Here is a 20,040-nt window from a genome sequence, read left to right on the forward strand (position 1 = left end):
GCTCAGGCTAGAGCACAGTTACAAAAAGAAATCACAAGAGGAATCTCTTCATGTTTTAAGTGAGCCTGTGGCTTTGTGTTAGCCTGGATTCCTGTCTATCCTGAGGTGCGTGCAGCCCGTAGGCTGCAGGTTGGGCACACCCACGGTGAGCCTAGGGATTTAAAAAGGACTTGGACAATGAGATTTATAATGGCATGACTTGTGACAGTGAAAAAACTAAAAATAACCCAAAGTTTTATGTCTAGAAAATAAACGCCTCCAGTCTATGAAAAACTGTGATTCCTCTAAAACAAATAAGCGCAGTCAACCTTTCTTGATGTGAAAACATGTTCTGCACACATTGGTAAAATAGATAAGCTAGTTGCAGTACACTATGAAAACTTCAATACAATTTGTGTATATAAACAGCACCCTTTACCAACAAACGCATGCCTTTCTGCATGTGGAAATATAAACACATATAAACATCTATACTTTCCACACCCACACTCATACACAAGTCACACATATACATACTTACCTATGAATGTATATAGTTAAGGACAGTATATACATTCTGGAATGATGCACAGTCAACGAACAATAAGGTTACTCAGAAAGGGACAGTGTAGGATTGGGGAATAGGCAGAGTTTTTCCTACCTGTACTGTTTCAATCACCAATGAGAATCTATTACTTATGCAATTAAAAACATTACAATGAGTTGTGAGGACCGTGGTTGAAATAAAAGGAAAGGAACGTTCCCCCAGGATTTGTTTTTCTCTTTAAGTCTTCTCTTTGACTCAGTTTCACTAGACATGAAGACTTAGAAATGGAGACGGAAAAGGTTCTTGTCTGTCTCCTGTCGCAGAGTGGGCGTGCTGGAAGGACACGGTGTGTCTGGGGTGTGTTACGTGGATGCTCATTCATGCGAAGGCGCTGACTTTTGCCCATAAAAGGAGGAATTAGAACATCAGAACCAGATTGTTCCCATTTCCAAACAGCCCCCAAAATGTCAACATTGACTGTCAATCACTTCTTCTCCATTCTCTCACAAACACTCCCTGAAGCCAGGCCAGTCTCAAAAAACAGATGCGGGCAGGCAGTGTTTTGACAACACTGGGTACGCCTGTGATTAGGAGTCAGGATAGCGTAAAAATGATTACTGTGCTCCTGAAAGAACAGGGAGCACACCTCCAGAGGGATAATTGCATGGGCGTCCCCGGTGCGCTCTCCTCCTCCCCAGACGCTGCCACACTTTCTGGCACAGGTTTCTTTTCCCCAGAACAACCCCTGGCTGAGAGTTTTCTGAAATTCCTATTTCTCTCTTTGTGACAGGGTATTTCTCTATAGCACAGGCTAGCCTCAAAATGGCAGTCCTTGGTATCCTAAGTACTGAAAATAGAGCTATTTGTCACCACACCCTGCTTGCTTCCATACACTGAAGTCCAAACTCAGGACCCGGTGCTTCTTAGACAAGCACTCCACCATGGAAGTGGATCTCCAACATCCACCGGCTCTCCCTTCTGGAGACCTAGTCTTAAGTGTCTCCATGATACTCATCCTAATGATTCTGAGCTCATTAGATAGACATGAACGTCCTTGAACTTATTCCGCATTTCTCTGGAGTGCTGGTGCAGGCCACCAGGAGTGGATTATGTATTTAGTGCTAGGGAGTGAACCGAAGGCTCCCTGCATGCATGGCAAATGGTCTACTAATAGGCATATGCTTTTTATCATGGTTATGTAAGAAGTGTGGAAGGTTCTTGGAAAATGGGCAGAAAGGTTGAAAGATCTCAGAAGAATGTTAAAATCCACTTCCACCACCAAATACATAATTCTTAAATCAGCAATAAAGCCATCTTAGTAATATATTTTTTTAAACCAGTGGCTAAGCGGTCTCTCTGTTTAACAGTACTCCACAGGATGTAGCAGCTAACATTGTACCTGCTAAATTCTCAATTTATGAAGCGGAAAGCCGTCATTTAGCTCACCGCACATGGATTAAGGTGTCCTGGGGTAACTTTAATTACAAAACCGTATAATCACCAAGCAGCTGTCTTCTTCCTAGAAATGTATTCTCACTTCTGAGTAGCCTCAGTCCCAGGTCACACCATCTTACCTGGTGACAAAGGAACGAATTCCAGCACTGAGTATCAGAAGCTCTGGCTCATGTCCTGGGTGTCCCTGGATATCAGGTTCAGCCATTGAGTATGGATTTCCTGAGTGGGCTTCAAACTGCAGGTGGGTCCCACCTACACTTGGAAACCTCAGTCAGAGTTTCTCTGCTTTCATCTGTGTGATAACTGGGCTTTTTGAAGAGAGTTTCAAAAAAAAAAAAGAAAAGGAAAATTGTTCAACTCTCTCTTTTACAATAAATAGTCACTGCACTCCTGCTATTCGACAAACTGGGGTCCAGAGGATCCTGAAGTGACGACAACGACATCTCCTTTCCTCATCATGCTTAACTGCAACATCCCCGTGACCCTGGCAACCACCAAGGCTCCGTATCGGACTCCGCATTCTGTATCTCCAAGACACACGGAGCAGGTATCCTGAGCATGCTCAGAGAACTTCTTGTCCATAGAGTGAATTGTCCAGTGGTAACTGCAACAGAGCAGAATGACCATCCGGGAGCTTCCAAGAGGGTTGGTTTTATGGGTGAATCTCACAGTTCATAGTTTGACCGGGTCACTTCCTACTCAGTGGCCAGCTAAACCTCACTCCATACTCTATGTCTGGTTTTTGTTTGTTTGATTGTTGCTCTACTCTAACAGGGTAGTGGAGAAGAGTCTGGGGATGTAGCTCAGCGGCAGTGTCGGCCTCGTATGGGTGAGGCCTTGGGTTCTATTTCATTACAGCATAAGAGGAAAAGGGACAGAAAAAAAAAAAGAGCTGAGACTGGACAGATTGTAAGGAGAAGAGAAGTGCTTCCTACAGCTCTTAGATATGGCCAAGGTGAAGCCCTCTACGTCTGCTGAGGGCCTTTTGGCTATGTCATCTAGCAGTAAGAGGCAGATAAGAATAGAACATATCATGCAAGGAGGGAAGGAGGAATCTACGGAGGGAGAGAAAGACAAAGAGAGGAAAGAAATGAAAATAGATAGATAGATAGATAGATAGATAGATAGATAGATAGATAGATAGATAGGAGATAGATAGATAGATAGATGATAGATAGATAGATAGATAGATAGATAGATAGATAGATAGATAGGAGATAGATAGATAGATAGGTAAATAGAGATAGACAGAACACTCAGTCTCAAATACTCAAGCTTTTCAACAGTTGCCACTAAACCATTCATGAACAAGCTTCCTCCCGTTCCCTCCCCAACAACTCTGTTTCCCTGGGGGTTACATTTCTAACATGCACTTTGGGGAAACCCACTCAAACCACAGCAATGAAATGATTTGTTTTTCACCTATAAGATGGGGTAATACCTGGCTCATGCAGGGTTGTGGTCAGGATCAAAGCATATAGTGTTGCTCAAAGTCTTAGAGATCTGCCTGGAGCCCTGCAAGCTGAATTATGTGTTACGTGGTTATTACCATGTATCCTTCCCACCTTATGTCAGGATAATCATACTTGGAAGGTCCTATCAAATGACCATGGACAGAATTCATGACAAAGTGCCACTAGCCTGGACCTCCAAGGACCCCCTCAGTCATTGTTAGACATAATATAGAGCAAGGTTCAACTAATGTTTTGTGTGAACCGGCCACAGCACTTACTGTCTATAGACAAGCAGTAAATACTCACTGCCAATGAACCTGTTCTAATGGTGCTGAAGGCCCAGAGATAGATTTATTTAGGCTTTAATTTGATCAATCACTGCTCAGATGCAAGCTGTTCCTAAATTGTTGTCAGAGATGAGATACTTCAAATGCACAAATGATAATCTGATACCTAAGCACTCACTATTGAAAGGACAAAATACTACCTTAATATATTGCCCAATTTGTTCCAAATAGTCTCGTAAGAGATGCAGTGATTCGCCTGGACGGTGGTGGTGCACGCCTTTAATGCCAGCACTTGGGAGGCAGAGGCAGGTGGATTTCTGAGTTTGAGGCCAGCCTGGTTTACAGAGTGAGTTCCAGGACAGCCAGGGCTACACAGAGAAACCTTGTCTCGAACCCCCCCCCCAAAAAAAAGAAAAACAGAAATGCAGTGATTCAAAGACAACCCAAAATATATTCACATTCTTTTTACTTTTCTAAGATAATCCTTATTTTAAAATAGATGTGTGGCTTTTCTGTGGATGGTCTTATGCCTGCACATAACCCACTCTCTTGTGTTACATATATTAATTTTTAGTAGACTTTGGCATAGTCCCAGGATTGACAATCATAGACAGCATGGTAATTATACATGCCTACGAGCTTGTCTCCCTGTGAACACATGGGAGACAGATAGCATGCCTATCTTGAGCTTTGTTGATGTTGTCAAATGTTTCCTACATAGTGGTTCCAACATATGCTCCCAACCCACAGTGCATCAGTGTTCCTGCTTCCCCACAAATCTGCCATCTTTGTTCCTGGTTACAACCCTCTCAGGACTTAGAACTGTAGCGCTCTTTGTATGTTGAGTAAGCAACCGCCTTGCATCTTCTGTAAGGTGTTAATACCAACCTCAATTCTAGTGCCACCTTTTTCTTGTGAATTTCTAAGATTTACTTTTGTATAGTATACAAGTATTTTTTTCCTAAAATGTGGGGTTTTTTTTGGGGGGGGGGACTTGGGGGACTGGAGAGATGGCTCAGTGGTTAAGAGCACTGACTGCTCTTCCAAAGGTCCTGAGTTCAATTCCTAGCAACCACATAGTGGCTCACAGCCATCTGTAAAGGGATCAATGCCCTCTTCTGGTGTGTCTGAGGACAGCAATGGTGTGCTCATATAAATAAAATAAATAAATAGTTCTTAAAAAAATAAATAATGTGATTTTTACTTTTATCTTGGTTTGTTATATCTTTTTCTCACACAACTTTTAAAAACCCTCCAGTTTATCAGTCTTTTCCTTTACATTTTATGGGTTTTGTGTCCAGTATAAGAAGATGTTTCCTACCTGTATCATCCTATATTTTCTTTATAAAGTTTTAAATTTTTTTCTCACATTTAGATTCTACCATGTCTGGGTTCTTTTACATGTGGAGTGAGATGCAAATCTGACCTCATCTTTCTATTCTGTTCCCTTTAAACTTTCTTTTGTTGTGGTTTGAATTTATCCTTTATATCCTTAGCTATTAACTTAGTATTAATAGCCAAATCAGGAACCAGAAGCTTAAGTATTGGGTCCTAATCTTGCTTTTACGTGTAATTTTATTTCATTAAGGAATGTTTATAATTTTAGACTGATTTAGAGTTTGTCTTTAACAGGACTTTATTTGTGGGTCTTACGGAGACCTGTTGGTTGAAACGTCTTCACTTTTGTTGGGGACATTGTAGTCCCAAGAATTTCTCAGTTCAGATTTCTAAGACTGCAGAGGCATGAAAGTAGTCAACCTGAAACTCATGGTTTCAACGAGTTCAATGAGGGAAGCCTATGAACATAACATTTAGGGAACTTTTTTGTCTCTATTGAGACTTCTCGAGAGACAGAGGTTGTCACCCCAGGCTGGGCTTTTTCTCCTGCTTTATTGTTTCCAACAATGTTCAGTACTTCAGAGTGCGAAGCTGGCCGAAGTCTCAGCTTCCATTTTCCTGGACCATAATAAAGCCCTTTGCCCTGCTCTTCCCTCGTAGGCATTGACATCCAAGCTCCAAGGGCACCGTGACCCAAAATGATTACTCTGGACTCTTCACTGCACCCCGACCCATCAGCTAATGAACCACAAAAACTCTGAGAGACTCTGACCTGACTTTCAGTTCCCTGCATCTATGAGACACTTAGGAATTTCCCTGTATTGAAAGCGGTGCTATGCATTTAAAAGGATAATTGTTATGTAATTCATGCTACAGTTCTTGGTATTTGCAATGTCGGGATAGGAAGTCTAGATTCAGACAATACAAACGTTTTCCAGAACCATTTTGTCTTAGTTGGGTGTTCTATTGCTGGGAAGAAACACTATAGCCATGGTAACTCTTACTAAGGAAAACATTTAACTGCGGACCTGGCTTACAGTCCAGAGGTTCAGTCCTTTGTTGTCATGGTGAGAAGCAGGTGGCACGCAGGCAGACGTGGTGCTGGAGAAATGGCTGAGAGTTCGAAATCTGGATCCACGGGCAACAACTAAAGTGATTAAGACACTTCCTCTAATGAGGCCACACCCACTCCAGCAAGGCCACACCTTCTACTAGTGCAATCCCCTATGGGTCTGTGGGGGCCATTTTTATTTAAACAACCATACATTTCTTGATTCAATGGATCTTTCATTTTTGTGTGTGTGCACTCTACAGTAAAATTCGCATATCTTGCATTTGAGACATTATAGTTCCCTAAAACTGTATCAATACATACTAACCTCCTTTGTGCCTTCCGAGGTGAGAGATGATGGGGAGTGGGGGTGGGGAGTTAAGCCTGAGTGGCTGCTTTGGGTGAAAGGTCAGGAATGAGGCAGGATACTCACTATACTGATTTTCAATGATATGTAATTCTATTCTCCATTTTGGTAGAGCATCTAGGACAACTTCTCCTCCTCCCATAAAAGTCTACATTAGTACACAGAGGAAGTCTTGGGAGGAGACTAATGGGAAGATCCAGGGTACGACCAAAGTCGAACAATCAGTGCTGTGACACTGGGTCTCCTACTGAGCCTTGAAACTGCATGTGACTGGCCGGGCAGTGGTGGCGCACACCTTTAACCCCCCCACTCGGGAGGCAGAGGCAGGCAGATTTCTGAGTTCGAGGCCAGCCTGGTCTACAAAATAAGTTCCAGGACAGCCAAGGCTATACAGAGAAACCCTGTCTCAAAAACAAAAACAAAAGCAAAACAAAACAAAGCAAAAACCAAAAATAACAACAGCAACAAAAACCTGACTGTGACTAACTCTGGCCTTTAGTTCTTGGTTTTTTGTTTGTTTTGTTTTGTTTTGTTTTAAGTTTTCAGCTTTGTTTTTGTTGTTTTTTTAAATTCTAGTTTCCATTTACTGGTAAAATGTAGGAACTTTAAAACATTCATACATGTCTGATTTATTAGAAATATGACACAAATTTTAATTCTAGTTTCCACTTACTGGTAAAATGTAGGAACTTTAAAGTGTTCATACCATGTCTGATTTACTACAGGAGTTGCTCCCCAAAAATGTTACTCATAGCTGGACTGAGAGAAGATTTGGGAAAAGTGGCAATGTGATTTATATAAGTATTCCACATTACAAGTCTACTGGGGGCCTTACGGGATTTGCCTTTGTGGAGTTTGAAATAAAAGAACAAACATCAAAAGCCATTGAGGTATGCACTTCTGTGGGACCCTGAAAAGTAAAGAAACAAGACACAAGATTAGCAAGAATAACTGCATTTTGCAATCGTTTCAGTTTCGGAAGAACCCACCAGAAGCAGCACTTAGAAAGCCCTGCATATTCGCCAAGACAGTGAAAAGCAAGCCCGTCCCTTCCTTACAAGCAGCTGGTGAGTGCTTAATTAGATTGAAGGAGTAAATAATAAACTATGACTGTAAATAATAAACTATGACGTTGTTACAGAAGAGACGAAAAAGAAAAAAGGCAGAATAAGAAGAGAGTGTGCAGGCTAAAGAGTCCGCTGTGGACAGCAGCAGCTTGGGTGTGTGTAAAGCCATGAAGAAACCAAGGACTGCCTCTGAGGGCTCCGAAGCGGAAACCCCTGACGCTCCAAAGCAACCTGCAAAGAAAAAGAAAAAGCTGACAAGGGAGCTTACCTGAAGTCAGGGCAGGGAAGAGGGAGAGAAGCAGCTCTGAGGACGAAGACTGCCTCCCCTCAAGGCCAAAAGCAAAGAAAAGGGCTCAGAAGGATGGCGTCTGCCAAGCTGCTTCTGAGGTCTCCAAAGAGAGCAGAGGGACCATGGCAGTACGGTTACAGGAATGTTTTAGCTACTTCACAACAACAGTCTTATGGGAATCTTTTTTTCTAGACTTAGAATTCTGCTCTACTGAAAAGAAGGAGACAGGAGACAGAAAAGGTGACTTGCTCTCAAAGGTGAAGAGGAAGCATAAGAAGAAACATAAGGAGAGACACAAAATGGGTGAGGCGGTTATACCACTGAGAGCCATGTCCATTTAAGTAACCATTCTTTGTGGCCAGCGACACAGCTCCGTAGTTCTTAGTTCCGTCTACCACAATGTGGAGAGTGGTGAATTCCGTTCACTGGAAGCCATTTTACCTCCATGTCAGCCATTTTGGATTTTAAATTAAAACTGCATAGAAATACTTCATTTATATCCATTTGGGCTCTGGTAAGTTGGGAAGAAGAGGGCATCCCTGTTTGAGTGTCTTCCAACTTCTAGGGAGTAACATCAGAATTTACTGAAGTCTTGCAACAATCATTGGATGGGTGACTCTGACCTCAATGTCCCCATGACTTGTGCTGCTGAGAATCTGTCATGCCTATGGGCTGTGCAGTCAATGGTAGAATGATGAGGTATTGGCTTTTTGATTTTTTAAAATAAGTCAGATTTCATGGAGCCGCATGTGATATTTGTCCTTGTTAGCTTCAAAGGATGGGTCTCTTCCCAGCTCTTCCGATTTCTGAGGCCTTGATCTGGGCTTTTTCTCCCAAGTCCTTAGGGCTCAGTCAAGGAATGAAGCGTCTGCCATTTCACTACGAGCTTCTAAGAAAGACTATTGGATTTGAAAATAAGTTATTAGCAAAGACAGTAAGGGGAGCTCTATCTTTTGGAGTGTAATTGGTCATAATTGGAGATGGTAGAAAATGAAATATTTCAGTTTCGTCCAGCCTTACCATTCAAGGTCGTGCTATACCTAGCTGTTCCCATGTCTCTCAATCTTCCCTGGGAGGTTCAAAAGCACCTTGTTCTCTTCCCTACCTCTTGGAAATCCTGCTCATGGTAGATGGCCTTGCTGGGAGAACATCACATTCTTGCTGAATGCAGGAAGTAGCTTACACACTGTAGCTTGACAGAACCCTATCATGGGAGCTACAGTGTAACTCACCTAGCACCCACCTTCTGTCCTCACCTCATAAAGAGACAACAGGCCCAGTACTCCTGATCTCAACGTTTATAGTGAGCTAAGATGGTCACCTGTTTCAGAACTCTGGCATCCCTGTCTTTGGCAAGTGAAAGAGGACCAGTCCATTAGTTGGGTTGGACTTTGTGAAATTCAACTCACAAACATGAGAAACAGACAAGAGGTGACAGCCAGGCAGTGGTGGCGCACACCTTTAATCCCAGCACTCGGGAGGCAGAGGCAGGCGAGTTTCTGAGTTCGAGGCCAGCCTGTTCTACAGAGTGAGTTCCAGGACAGCCAGAGTTTCTCTACACAGAGAAACTCTGTCTCGGAAAAAAATGAGAGAGAGAGAGAGAGAGAGAGAGAGAGAGAGAGAGAGAGAGAGAGAGAGAGAGAGAGATGACTGTATTCAGGTGAGTGGGGAGGATTGTTTGCTGAATAATTTTTACAATACATGCTGTGGCTAACTTCAAATTATTACTTCAGAGTGAGTAACGAGAAGAAGGGCTGATAATGTGAAAATGTTGCTATGTAGTCATTTGCATTTGATAACTAAACAAACACAGCAAAATCAAAGGATATAAAGAGAAAGGACAAGTGGTTTGATGGAGCCAGTCAAGGGAAAGCAAAATAAACAGGTATTTTAAAATGTCTTACTCTGTGATCAACTGTATTCAAAGCCACAACACTATAATCAGATTCTATAGTACAAATTGACCATGTGACGCGCTAGCCAAAGAATAGAGTTGCCGCAACCAAATTCCCTGACTGTTTTCAAAAGCTGTTTTTTATAATTGACTGTGGAGCAACTTGGTTTTTCTTGAACTGGCCTCTGTTCAAAATTCTTGTCCAAGGCTGACCTGAGTGTAATCGCCGTGAGAAGAAGCAGCGCCGTCCAAGGACAAACTTCTTTTTACCAGGCTGTGCTGGGAATGATGGGGGAGATGTTCTAAGTACTGGAGGCCTTTATTAATCTTCACAGAGGCATCTCAGCATCCACCCATCACAATTCTGTAGGGTGCCCTGAAAGTGGCGAGCCTCCATGGTTGGCTACTATAAGCAAATGGAAAACACAGCTGTGCCCGAGTGATTTTGAGAAAGGATCAAAGGAAAAGTATTTCCCTGCCACTCCCAACGTTACACACATGTAACCTTTGGATACAGACACATCAGTGTCTGTGTGGCTTGCTCAGATCCTTCCCTGGGACTCACAGGGAAGGTGTGGCCCTGAGAAAAGGCAAGCAGCTTACCTGCCCTCAAACCATGTGGTCTGCTCCTGGGGCCTTATTTGAACGGATAGTAACTTTAAGGGTTAAGTAGGAAAAGGATGGGTGAGGCAGGGGAGTCAGCCTGGGTTTATGATTTAATCCATTTACCTATAATGTTTCCTGAGCAATTACGGAGAGAAAGTAGACTCCTGCATATTCAGCCCGATGACTGATGAAAATGATTGCCCTATTTTAATCTAAATTAAGTGGGGTTGAGGTCTTAGCATGACAGCAGAGTGACAGTTGCCCTTTCAGACCCTGGTTTCTAAGTGCTTTCCTGGCTTTCAGAGATACCCAGGGAGCGAGTTAGGAAAGGGTAGCCTTGTTATAACAGCATCAGGGCCTCAAAGGGAAGTGGAATATGTTCATAGGACTTGGGGAAAATAACATGTCAGCTCAAAGCCGAGAGGAACAGAGGCATCTTTCATGATGCTAAAGGAGCCTTCATGGGACAGCTGATTGGGCACAGAGCATGAACAGGTGGGCCTTCATGCACAAAGGGCATCTTGTGGGTATTCTTGACACATCACCATCTAGTACTGCTCTGCACACCCTTCATAGCCTCACCTAGAGCCACTGTCTGAAAACGTTTCTACCTAGAGCACATGTGCTCAGACTCGGTGGGCACACTCATGATGGGCATTGTAAAAACGGAGGACATGATCGCTCCATGGTATGGTTAAGGAGAGGCTTTCACTGTAGATATGAAGGAGAGAACAGCCAGGGGCATCTAGAAGAGTCCAGAACAGAGAGACAGAAAGAGAGAGAGAGGGAGGGGGAGGGGAGGGGAGGGAGGGGGGGAGGGGGAGAAAGTAGTAGTCTGAACATGGCTAGCAGGATGGACCTGGTCATGAGAGAAAAAAGAACAGTGTAGGGGGGGCGGGCAAAAGAGAGAGGGAAAGAGCTTAGAGATGAAGATAGGGAAGGCAGGTAACAGACAGGAAAAAAGAAAAAGAGCAAAGTCCAAACTACAGAGTTATAAAGGAGAATGAGGAGGAGGGGTGCCCACGAGCTGGAGAAGTTTGGGGATGGAGGGAGATGAGAAGAGTTTTGAAGGCTAGCATGAATTCTGAAATGTGTAATGGGTGCTGTGACAGTGAGGGGGCCTGGGGGCCAGCATGGTCTAATAGGCACCATGGAGAGAGAGAGATTCCTCCCTTCGGCCAGTGATGAGGGGAGTGTCTCCTTCTGTAGAAGGGAACCAGCTTCCCAGGGTTCCGAGGAATCCTGTAACCACCAGAATTTGGGGAGATGTAGTTTCCTGCACTTGGGAGGCAGAAGCAGTTCGGATTTCTGAGTTTGAGGCCAGCCTGGTCTACAGAGTGAGTTCCAGGACAGCCAGGGCTATACAGAGAAACCCTGTCCTGAAAACAAAACAAAACAAAACCAAAAACAACAAACAAACAAACAAACAAAGATGTAGCTTCCTTTGGATCTGATAAGTGTGACCTTCTCCCTCTTGTCTCGGGCCTTGGGGTGTGCTTTGTGATCATAGAATCAAAGCGTTGTGGAGCTGGAAGGAACTTACCACTTCATAAATGAGGAAGAGAGGCCCAGAAAGGCAAGAGAACTTTCTTGGACTCTAGAACGAAGCAGCTTCCAAACTAGCTGCCTTCTCAACTTTGTCTTGTATTCCTTGTCTCCCATCATCTAGAGATGGAAAAAATCTCCTGGGCTGGGGAGATATTGGACAGGAAGATGGCGAGCTCTAATCTTCCTCTCAATTCTTCATGACCCTGACCAGTGCTCCCAGAAACCCCTTAAAGTCACTTCCAAACTATCAGAGAAGTCCACTGTGAGGAATCCCACACAGAAAGAAACCACACTAACACCTGTGTGTTTATTGTCCATCACGAGTGTGCCCACTGAGTCTGAGCACAAGTTCTCCAGGTAGAAACATTTGCAGACAGTAGCCTTCGATGAGGCTATGAAGGGTGTGCAGAGCAGTACTTGATGGTGATGTGTCAACAATACTCACAAGGCACCCTTTCTGCACAAAGGCCCACCTGTACATGCTCTGTGCCCAATCCGCCATCCCATGAAACAATCACCAAGGCACCTTGCCTAGAACTCAGGTTCCTATAGCATCATGAAAGATGCCTCCGTTCCTCTCAATCCATAGGTGAAGAATCCCACATAGAAAGAAACCCGGAAACTCCTAGGCAATGCAAACTCCCTGAGCAGGGAAAAAACAAATGGCTTTTGGACCCAGCCCTTGAGATGACAAGGTTCCACTTCAGTTCAGATGCAGTTCTCTTGGTGATTATTAAATAAGGAGTTAAGAGTCAGCTCTCCTTCTTGCCTTCTGCCCCCTAGGCATACGTTTAAGAGAGGTCAAAACTCCTGACTGCACTGTAACAAGATGCACACGTTGCTTGCATTCCCACTGGGGGAGGAGGGAATCTGGGAGCACTGAGAGGCATCTTGGCACTGGGTTGGAATGGTTTGTTCTTGGTCAAACCATGTGTTCTCATTGTGGTTTTCTCAGATTTTAGTGAGTTTTCAGCTTAAAAAAAAATGTGCTCAAGCCCCTTGGGGACACGGGAAGCATTGTTGATGTTCCTTTAAAAAGCAGGTCTATGAAAGATACACTTTCTTCTCATTAGAGCCAGAGAGAGAGCTGAGTGGGAAGGCCTGCAGGAGTTGTGCGTGAGGTGGGATGTCCTCCATTCCTTCTGGAATCTCTCCCTTCCTCATCCCGAAGTGTGGGATACTTTATCAGCTTGGGTAGTATCATGTTATGTAGCAATGAAACCATTGATAGGTTTTATTTTATTTATTATATTTTAATGTTTATTTTAAACTTTTACCTCTGCCTCCAAAAAAAAAAAAAAAAAAATCTTGATGTTTTGGTTCACAAACAGGCAGAGCAGCTGCCAACTGAGAAAAGTCAGATAACTTTTCACCAGTAATTGAATTAGACATGTTTTCACAGGCTGTGTTTACACATACCACTTTATTTCCCACTGATCCCTAACATTAGCCCCTGTACTGGCCTCTTGTGTATCCCCACATAGTGTTGGGGTCTTCTTGTGACAGCCCCTCTGAGTTTCTTGGTGTCTGATATGAGCACCCTAGTTTTCTGTCCCTTCTTTGCCTTTAACCAGCCATGTCTTGTCTCAGCAGGACGCCATCAGGACCCCCAACAGGACGCCATCTTAATTAACTCTGCCTGTGTTTCCAGTCACCACTCCCCACCATAGCTACTGGCTTCTCATGATTTCACTGATTTCTCCTTGCAGGAACAATCTGTGAGATTTCTTCAATATACATTCCAAGAACCCCATTCGCATAACGCCACACTTTTCAGTAGCTTACCGGAATCAGTGTCCACAGGGGCTCAGGGCTGTGGCTCCTCTGTCCACATTGCTAACTGGACATGGTGGGAACTCTAGGGATGCTTTAAAACTGAGAAGGACACTCCAAGGTCAGAGTGTCTTCACTGCCAAAGCCGGAAAGCCATTATTCAAATAGTAAGTAAGATTCTGCTTTTGCATAGCTAGTTCTCCGCATCCATCGCATCCACATATGTTGAATTATTGCATCTTGGCTGCAATGATGAGTTCAGAAAGAGTTTAGACTGAACTCTTTGTGGACCGGAATATCTAGGAAGCAGCCAGAGCACCAGACTGATTCCCTGAGGAGCAAAGGAGATGCCAGGAAGTTAAGGCTGCAGACAAAAAAAGGGAGAAGCCAGGGTGGTGGGAGTGTAATGGGGACATGGTTGAGGTGCTCTAGAAATGAAGTCTTTGGCCATTTAGAGGGGCTATCCAGCACCTCTGGCCACTGGGGAAACCTCTCTCCATCATCCTTCTCCCTTAACTAATTTTTGTTTACATTTTTTCACAATTAGCATTTCTACTTTGGGGTCTGGAATGCAGAGGGCTTTTCTTATGCCCTTGCTTCCCTGCGGGGTTATTCAAGAGTGCTATAAATAGCAGGATGGGATCTTTCCTGACCCACTACTATTTGATTTCCATACTGGAGAGGCCAATTGGATCTCTGAACTCCCATCTCTTTTGGGAATGGTGTTCCGGTTTTCCATAAGTCTTTTCTGGGGGAGAAAATTTAAAGTAAAAAAAGAAAGCACAGCAAGCCAAAGACGGAATGGTTGAATAAAATACACGGTTTCTTCCCACCAGCTCCACACTGATGTTGAGTTAAAATGTGAATCACACATGTGTGTGCTCCCAAAGTCCTTTCTGGGACCATCTCCCTGGCCAGTGCAAAGGAAACTCCTTTTCCCCAAATTCAGGCGGTTAGGCAAAAGGTAGCATTCCTTGGGAACTTGAAAAGCCAGTTCCTGTCTACAGAAGAAGCCATCTTCCCTTTCCAACAGCAAAAGGGACAGATGACCACCTGTGGCACCTATTAGCATACCAAAGCATAGGATGGCCTCTGGGCTCCTGACGTACCACATGCACCTGTTACACGGTTCCAAATCCTTGCTACCCTCCAGGTCTTCTGAGATCTTCTCACCCCAACCCCACTCCACCCACTCCCACCCCTCCCCCACTCCCCATCAGCTCAGGAGATTTCCTGCCCAGCTACCTACCCCTCCTTAGGAACCTGCCATTTCATCTATTGTTGGCTTAGTACAATTAGACACCTCCCAGGGACCTAGCAACAGTTACTCACCACCTGCAGCAGCACTTCCTGCAGCCAGGTGCGGGTAGCCTGAAGGAGAATTGCTCATTACCCCAGCCCCCGCTTCTCTCTCTCTCTCCCTCTCTCTATCCCCTTCTCTGTCTCTCTGTCTCTCTGCCTGTCTCTGTCTGTCAGTCTCTGTCTGTCAGTCTCTATCTCTGTCTCTGTCTCTCTCTCTGTCTCTGTCTCTCTCTCTCTCTCTCTTTCTCTTCTCTCTCTATTCTCATGTGTTCCTGGCCGGCCTCTCCTTCTGCTGTTATTTCCGTCCTTCTCTATCCCTGCTTTCTCTATCTACCCCTTCTCCAGGTACTCATTCCCTTCCCTTCCCAAATAAACCTCCCTTATACCAGGTCTGTCGCATGGTGCGATTTCTCAGGGGACATCTTGTCATGGGCGTGCCAGGTATCCACTCTGGTACACATATCCATACATGTAACAAGAGAACCTTCCCTGACCATAAATCCAAAGAGCCTTCTAACATGAAATGAGACCTGAGGTAAATACTAAAGGAAGTCTACTTCAAGTCCAGATTAAGGCCAGCAGGACCGGCAGAGGAGGAGGGTGTGACCAGGGTATAGCATGGGCCTTGGGTAGGAGGAGGGCTTAGCTAGGAACATCACACTGCGTGTGGTGATTCAAGCCTGTTCTCTCAGCACTTGGAAGACTGAGACAGGAGGATTGCTCTGAATCCAGCATAATCCTGGGTTCCAGGACAGCCTATTGTTTACTAAAAGTCTATTTAAACCGAACCAAACAACATGAAAGGAGCCATTTTGAGTGAAGAAGCAGAGACCAGAATGACAGGAAGGAGTCTCTTCTGGGACAGAGTCAACTGGATGTAGGCCGAGGGAAGAGAAATAGAGATTTACTATGAGGACATTTGGCCTATGGGTTATAAAATCATTGTAGGCTTGAAGACCTTTTTGAGCTGTTTTCTATGCTGGACAATAAAACTTCCCCTAGGGGCCCAGGCCATCAGTAAGGTTGTATTATCTATCAGGCACTGAGATAGCCCAAGGGAAGCCAGAATTTCCAGTGCAGTCAGGCAGCAGAATGCCTGGAGTCCCAAAGGAGCCTGGGCGGGAGCTAGGGTGATGCTGTCAGGTGGAAATGCAGAACATAACCAGAGGCAACTGCATGTGAGGGTTGACTCCAAACGGACATTCTGATTTATTTATTGTGTTTCCTTTTGATTAAGGATAATAGTTGAAGATGAACTAGAGGACAGGTGAGTGGTAACATTTTTGTTTCTTTGATCCTGTGATACTTTTTTTGATATTTGCTGGAAGAGGTAGTCTGGGGCTGCGGAGTGCCTTCAAGGTCTTTTCTCATTCATATGAAAAAACATAGTTAAGCCCTCCATAGGAGAAGGATTCCTGGAGTAATAAAGTCATGTAGGGTCATTATTCTGAGGCAGGAGGAGATTAACAAGCCCTCTGGATAGCCTTTCCCTTTTAGGGCACTAACAGCTACCCTTTATGCACATCAACTACAACATTTCCAGAGCCAGCCAATGAGCAATGGATGCCAGGGGAGAATGGTGGAATTTGGGAATGCTGACATTGGATGGAACCTTGGGGCCTTTAGACCTCCTCCCTATCAGCTGTGGCTGATAAAGTAAAAATGTGTGCCTGAGTGAAGGTCACAGCCTGTTTGTGACAGTGCAGGTCCAAAGCCCAGTTCTGTGAGTTCTTTCTACAGACACAGGTCAAGCTAGACAGGGTCTGAGCAACCCTCACTCCACCCTGAGACACAGACCATCTCCTTCCGGCAGCCTCAGAAAATGCAGGGCCTCGGTGGCTTTGTGTCCACTTCTGAGTATGATAATGAGGGAACCAAAAGGTCAAGTGAATCTGTGACAGTCTGGAGAGAGAAGTGTCAAATGACAACTAGGGATGGGTGGAGGTGTCAGTAAACTGAGGCTCAAATGAAGCAAGGCACAGCCGTCCTCTTCCTCACTGCAGTTGTCTGACAGTTTGCTATTATTATATTGGCTCCATTAACTCCAGTTTTGTGCACTTTCTTGATTCTCATGGAGCAACTTTATTGGACAAGGGGGAAGAATTAGAGATTAGAAATACGATGCTTCTCTAGGCAGATGCTTGGTGCTGACTGGCACAAGAGGCATCAGGCTTGTGCTCAAGAACAGATTCTTGGAACCTTTGTTCACTTCTTATCTCCTTTTCCTTCAAATCCTGCATTTTCCAGAATGTCCTGTGTGATGGTTTGTATAGGCTCGACTCAGGGAGTGGCACTATTAGAAGGTGTGGCCCTGTTGGAGTAGATGTGTCACTGTGGGTGTGGGCTTTAAGACCCTCATCCTAGCTGCCTGGAAGCCATTATTCTGCTATCAGCCTTCAGATGAAGATGTAGAACTCTCAGCTCCTCCTGCACCATGCCCACCTTGATAATAATGGACTGAACCTCTGAACCTGTAGGGCAGCCCCAAATATATGTTATCCTTGTAAGAGTTGCCTTGGTCCTGATGTCTGTTCACAGCAGTAAAACCCTAACTAAGACAAACTGTTACATTTTGATATGTGTATGCACAGACAGGCGCGTGTGGGTTTATATCATATACACTTAGAAATGTGGTGCTTGGGTCAACAGGATGGCTCATCGTATAAAAGCACCTTCGGTGAAAGCCTTGAGCACCTGTTGGAGATTGGTGCTAATCCTTTGATTCAATCGGGAATCCTCCTGTCCAAATACTAAAGATCCTTGGCCCCCGTTGGTTTGTGATCAATCAATAAATATGCCAATGGTTAGGCATGGGGCGGAACCCTTAGAGTTTCGAGGTCAAGGACACAGAAAGTAACAAATCGCCATGGCTCAGGGAAGAAGGATGAGACACAGGAGCAGCAGGAGATAACCCAACCGCCAAGTGAGACTTCGGGTAAGTGGCCACTGGCCACTTCCCAGTTTGGAACTGGGGTAGCAGGGGAAGGTTTAGGAGTGTTCAGCCTTTGAGGTAGTCAAGGCATTTTAAAAATAAGCTTGTGTGTGTATGTGTGTGTGTGTGTGTGTGTGTGTGTGTGTTTCATTCAGGAATCCAAAGATAGATCTTGGGTGGGTGCGTGCTTGTGGTTCATCAGGAGTCAAAGCCGGGTAGCAAAAACTAGCTTCTACAAGTACCAGAGGTCTGTCTCTGGAATCCACAGCAGAAGGAGAGAGCCCACCCCTCAATTGTTTTCCAACCTACACAAGCGCTCCATGGCACAAACGTGCCCATCCTTGTTATACCTCACAGCCTCCCCCATTGTATGTCTCCAATAGTAATAATAATAATAATAACAAAAGTGAAGAAAACATGGAACTAATTTAAGATAAATAAATTTATGGAGTGCAAAAAAGCAGGGAGAAATACATTTGGTGGGAATAAAGTAGTGTAAGTAGCTATGACTTTCTCTGGAGTCTTTGTTTTTTCATGTTTTTCTACTTAGGATAGCCAATTGGATTGCCTCTCCTGTGACTTGTGACTTTCCTTAAACAACAGCCACAACAAACAACTTGCTTGTTTTGCTCTTGAATGTTCTGACTTCTAGTTTAAGAGCGCTTTCCTAGATTCTCCATGTGAAGCCCTTGTTGGTGACGTTATTATAATAATCTGTTTTAGCATGACAAACTTTATGTAAATTAAAAAGACATACATGAAGCAAATAGCAAAACCCTAAGAGAAAACACACGATCTCAGCAAGCATGTGGGTTAGAATGCTAGGCCCACAAAAGGTGGGCTTAGTGGTTACCTGTCCATGACTCCTGCAGGCACAAAGGCAGATGCATCCTGGGGGCATGGGCAGAGATGATCTACCAAAAGCCATGAATTTCAAGTTAGTGTGAGATCTTGTCCCAGAGAATCAGGAGAGTTGAGAGAGAGAGAGAGAGGAAATATGCAACATCAGCCTCTGCTCTCATCACGAGGATGCATGATGAGGTATCTGCGCACACCCACACACACACACGTGCACTCACTCACTCACACACACACACACACACACGCTCACACAAGCATGCACACACACTATATATTTTTTAAAATATCAAATACACTCAGGCAGAATCAATGAGGGCTAGCATGGGGAGGGAGTGGGGTGATTTTTAAGAACCTCTCAGACTATGCTCGAAAGGCCAACAAGAGCCACCATGGTGTCAGCGATGCTGGTGACACATCAGGAAATAAAACTATGGGGGCAGGAGGCCCTCGTGTCCTCAGGGACAGCACAAATTTGTAAAACCCCATGAAGAATCCCAATCTTCCCTTTGAGCCTAAGAACTGAATAAAAGTAAGCATTTGACTCCGGGCTCACTGGGGGACCCTCCCCCTCCTTCCTCCTAACGAGCTTCCTTATTGGTAAGAACTTAGAGATTGTCAGATTTGGGAGACATCTGAGGCTGTCTTCTCATTTGCCATCTTCTGTGTGAAAGTGTCCTTTATTGCAGCAGGACACACCTGCCTGGAGTAAAGCTGACATTTCAAAAGCCATGAGGATTGAGATGAACTCTGTAACCCACACTTGAGCATAATCTCCCACTCTTCCCCTAGCCTGCAGGCTTCTCGGGTACAGCTGCTGCCAAACATGTGGCTCCTTCTGCCGCTCGACAAGAATGCGGTCCCTTATTACACAGAAACTCAAAACCAATGAAAATGGCCCCAGATTAGATTTAACTCATGTGAAATTGATATCTGCACAAGTCAAATGGCCGCGTATCAGCAATTTCATAGCAACCGCTCCACTCTGTGTATAACCTTGCAGATTGTAACTTTTCTAACTCCAGGGAACATGGAGACTTAGTCTGGGAGCTTCATTAGAGTACAAATCTCCCCTTTGTCCGGTGATTTTAGGGTTCTTATAAAACGTTTTATGGGTAATATATATATATATATACACACACACACATATATATACACACACATATATATATACACACATATACACACATATACACACATATACACATATACACATATACACATATACACATATACACATATACACATATACACATATACACATATACACATATACACATATACACATATACA

General features: G+C 44.3%; 1 pseudogene; it reads left to right on the top strand.

Moving 5' to 3' along the window:
* The first annotated feature begins 2,438 nt into the window (after positions 1 to 2,438).
* Positions 2,439 to 19,639, top strand: LOC110307742 (annotated as a pseudogene).
* Positions 19,640 to 20,040: the final 401 nt, after the last annotated feature.

This window comes from Mus caroli, chromosome 13 (assembly GCF_900094665.2).
Source record: "Mus caroli chromosome 13, CAROLI_EIJ_v1.1, whole genome shotgun sequence".
In the NCBI taxonomy this organism is placed as follows: domain Eukaryota; kingdom Metazoa; phylum Chordata; class Mammalia; order Rodentia; family Muridae; genus Mus; species Mus caroli.